The sequence below is a fragment of the Piliocolobus tephrosceles genome, chromosome 21 (genome assembly GCF_002776525.5).
Source record: "Piliocolobus tephrosceles isolate RC106 chromosome 21, ASM277652v3, whole genome shotgun sequence".
In the NCBI taxonomy this organism is placed as follows: domain Eukaryota; kingdom Metazoa; phylum Chordata; class Mammalia; order Primates; family Cercopithecidae; genus Piliocolobus; species Piliocolobus tephrosceles.
The window spans coordinates 45,408,337-45,412,535 of record NC_045454.1 but is presented as its reverse complement, the minus strand read 5'-3'; the positions used below and the strand labels follow the sequence as shown (position 1 = coordinate 45,412,535).

The following is a 4,199-nucleotide window of genomic DNA, read 5'->3' as shown; positions in this document are numbered from 1 at the left end:
CAGAGTGAGACTCTCTTGAAGCAAAACAATAACAACAAAAAAACACACACACAACACACAACCCTGGAATTTCTTTTTCTTTTTCTTTTTTTTTTCTTTTGAGACAGAGTCTCACTCTGTTATCCAGGCTGGAGTGCAGTGGCACAATCTTAGTTCACTGCATCCTCCCCTTCCCTGGCTCAAGAGATTCTCATGTGTCAGCCTCCCTAGTAGCTGGAATTATAAGTGCACGCCACCATGCCCAGCTAATATTTGTATTTTTAGCAGAGACTGTGTTTCGCCATGTTGGCCTGGCTGGTCTCGAACTCCTGACCTCAAGTGATTCACCTGCCTGGGCCTCCCAAAGTGCTGGATTAAAGGTGTGAGCCACTGCGCCCGGCCAACCCTGGCCTTTCACCTTTGATCTTTGGACCCCAGACCTTCAGGTTTCACAGATACAGGGCATGAGGTTCTGCAGGCTACGGGAGACCTCAGGCCTCCACAAGGACCCTGTCCAGTGAAGCAAGCCAATCCTGCTGCCTCTCCTCCAGCCCCCAGGGGACTTGGCTGAGGAATAGGACTGCCTTTCCCCTCTCAAGCTCCCACCAGCCTCCAGGACCCTCCCCCATACCTGGCTTTCCTCCTCCTTCACAGCCTGCTTGTTTTGCTTCTGTGAGTTGTAGATGCTGCTTCAGCTTTTGGGTGGGGAAGAGGACAGATTAACAACAGCAGCTGAACAGAGTCCCTCCAACCAGCCTGGGAGGGCAGCCTGGAAAGCAGTGATGGTGGAAACCCTGGCATTCATTGCCCGTTACTATCCAGCCATTCATCCATGAATACAGGTGGCATCAGGGGACAAATTTACCTTGAAGCAATGGAACTGAAGCTTCAGGCCCCATGTGTACCTGTCCCATCCAAAACTCTGCCAGAGGCTCCAGCAAAAAATTTTTTAGCCACAGCTTTATTGAGCTACCATATACTTCACCCATTGAAAGCACACAATTCAATGGTTTTAGGCCAGGTGAAATGGCTCATGCCTGTAATTCCAGCACTTTGGGACACCAAGGCAGGGAGATTGCCTGAGCTCAGGAGTTCATGACCAGCCTGGCCAACATAGCAAGACCCCCGTCTCTACTAAAAATACAAAAATTAGCCAGGTGTGGTGGTGCCCGCTTGTAATCCCAGCTACTCGACAGGCTGAGGCAGAAGAATCGCTTGAATCCGGAAGGCGGAGGTTGCAGTGAGCCGAGATGGCGCCACTGCACTCCAGCCTGGGCGACAGAGTGAGGCTCTGTCTCAAAAAAGAGATTGCATAACAGTGGTTCCTCAAAAAGTTAAGCATAGATTAGCATGTACTCCAACAATTCCCTTCCTAGGTAACTACCCAAGACAATGGAAAACACACATCCGTGCAAAACTTTGTGAGCAATTGTTCATGGCAGCATGATTCAAAATAGCCAACATTGGGAAACAACCCAAACGTCCATCAACAGATCAATGGATACATGAAATGTGGTATCTCCATACAATTGAATATTATTCAGCCCTAAAACAAATAAAGCACTGGCCGGGCGCGGTGGCTCACACCTGTAATCCCTACACGTTGGGAGGCCGAGGCGAGTGGATCACCTGAGGTCAGGAGTTCAAGACCAGCCTGGCCAACATGGTGAAACCCTGTCTCTACTAAAAAAATAAATACCAAAATTAGCTGGGCTTGGTGGCGTACACCTGCAATCCCAGCTACTTGGCAGGCTGAGGCAGGAGAATTGCTGGAGCCCGGGAGGCAGAGGTTGCAGTAAGCCAAGATCACTTCATTGCACTCCAGCCTGGCTGACAGAGCAACACTCCATCTCAAAAAAAGAAAGAAAGAGAGACAGAGAGAGAGAGAAAGAAAAGGAAAGAAAAAGAAAGAAAGAGAGAGAGAGAGAGAGAAAGAAGAAAGAAAGAAAGAAAGAAAGAAAGAAAGAGAGAGAGAGAGAAAGAAAGAAGGAAGGAAGGAAGGAAAAGAAAAGAAAGAAAGAAAGGAAGAAAGGAAAAGAAATGAAGCACTACCATACGCCACATTATAGACAAACCTCAAAAATATGTACAGTCAAAGCAGCAAGTCACAAGAGACCACATAGTCTATCATTCCATTTATGTGAAATGTTCAGGAGGCAAGGGACATGGATTAGAATTTGTCATGGTTTTGGGACTGAGCATCTTGGAGCTTATCCATGTCCATCTGCAGGTGGGTCCTGGGGCATGTGGCTCCTGGGGGGCTGAACTCCCTGCTCTCTGCTTCTCACTCCTCACCAAAAGAAGAGGCAGCCCCAATTCCACCATGAGAGAGAGACTCTCCTACAAATGTGGGCATTGTGGGCATTAGGGCTGGGCACAGTGGCTCACACCTGTAATCCTAGCACTTTGAGAGGCTGAGTCAGGAGGATCACTTGAGCTCAGGAGTTTGAGACCAACCTGGGCAACATAGTGAGACCTCATCTCTAATAGAAAAAAGAGGAAAAAATAAGCTTATTTTTTAAAGTAGTTTTTAATTTAAAAAAAGAAGAAGAAAGCTAGGTGCCTTGACTCACACCTGTAATCTCAACACTTTGGGAGGTTGAGGGGGGCAGATCACCTGCGGTCAGGAGTTCAAGACCAGCCTGAAAACATGGTGAAACCCCGACGCTACTAAAAATACAAAATTAGCCAGGCACAGTGGTGTGCACCTGTAATCCTAGCTACTCAGGAGGCTGAGGCAGGAGAACGACTTGAACTTGGGAGGCGGAGGTTTTGGTGAGCCAAGATCATGCCACTGCACTCCAGCTTGGGGGCGTCACAGCAAGACTCTGTTGAAGAAGAAGAGGAAGAAGAAGAAGAAGAGAAAGAGGGAGAGGAAGAAGAAGGAGGAGGAGGAAGAAGAAGAAGGAAGAAGAAGGAGGAAGAAAGAAGAAGGGAGGAGGAGGAGAGGGAAAAACAATGTGGGCATGGGGTACTTGCATTTGGTCTACAGGACCATTAGCATCATTGATCAACTGAGGGCTTTTTGGTAGAGCAGGCATGACAAATTGATTTCATACATAAGCCAACTTGGATCACCTGGTGATGGCTACTGGAACTGGTGTGTTGGGAAGAATCCTGAGGGGGCAAATGGCTAAGCAGGAAATTGCCTCATGATTGACTAGTAATGTCTGTCATAGGCTCAGGATGGGGAAGAGGTGACACGTATGCTGGCTTCAAGATCACTGAGACCATCCTCCCCTTCCCCTCACCAACTCATTTTATAGATGAGAAAACTGAGGTCCAGGGTGACCAGCAACACATGCAGAATCCAGGTCCTGGCTTCCTTAGCACTCCCAGCTTATCCCTGACACCTTGTCCCTCCTTTCTCCACAGGCTCTGAGCCCAAGTCATGTGTCCAGCCCTGTGACTCTGGAGCTGTGGCTTCGGCCACCAACAGCAGCAGTGGATCCTGGAAACCTGAGAACCCAGACTTCTTCTCTGCCATGGGGGATGATCAGGCAGGTGTCTGACTGCTGAAACGGGCAGGAGCTGATGACAACAGTGGCAGCAAGTACACTTTGTTTAGCACCTGTATTTTACCAGGCACTTTGTATACATTATCTCAGGGAATCCTCATCAAAACTTGCAAAGTTGTTATTATCCTGTTTTACATATGAGGAAACCAGAATCTGTTCTGAAATAAGAAGAGAGAGGAAAGGAGCAATGGAGGGATGAATGGATGGATGGATAGATGGGTAGGTAGATGACTGGAGAGATGGATAGATAGATGTAAGGAAAGAGGAAATCAAGGAAAGATGAGTAGAAGGATGGATGGACGGGTGGATAGATGGATGGGTATATGGATGAATAGAAGGGTGGTTGGGTAGATGAATGGATGATGGATGACTAGAAGGAAGGGAGGAAAGATGGGTAGAAGTGTGGGTGAATGGATAAATGGATGATGGGTGAATAAAAAGAAGAAAGCTAGATGGATAGATGGATGGGCCGATGGAAGGAAGGAGGATGGATGAATGGAAGAAGGAAAGAAGTATGCATGGATGGGTGGATTAAAGGAAGGAAGGAGGGATGGTGGATGAATGAAAGAGTAGAAAGGTGGGTAAATGGAAGGAAGGAAGAAAGATGAGAAGTATGGGTGGATGGATACATGAATGATTGATGAGTAAAATGAAAGAAGGAAGGAAGGAAGATGGATGAAAGGAAGGAGGATGGATAAATGA

General features: G+C 47.4%; 1 protein-coding gene across 1 annotated transcript in view; it reads left to right on the top strand.

Moving 5' to 3' along the window:
* The first annotated feature begins 3,462 nt into the window (after positions 1-3,462).
* ARHGEF18 (Rho/Rac guanine nucleotide exchange factor 18) overlaps positions 3,463-4,199 on the top strand; it is a 97,002-nt gene continuing 96,265 nt past the window's right edge. Inside the window, exon 1 of the mRNA XM_031934816.1 lies at positions 3,463-3,479. The gene's annotated coding sequence lies outside the window, so the exon portion shown is untranslated. The remainder of the gene's footprint in view (positions 3,480-4,199) is intronic.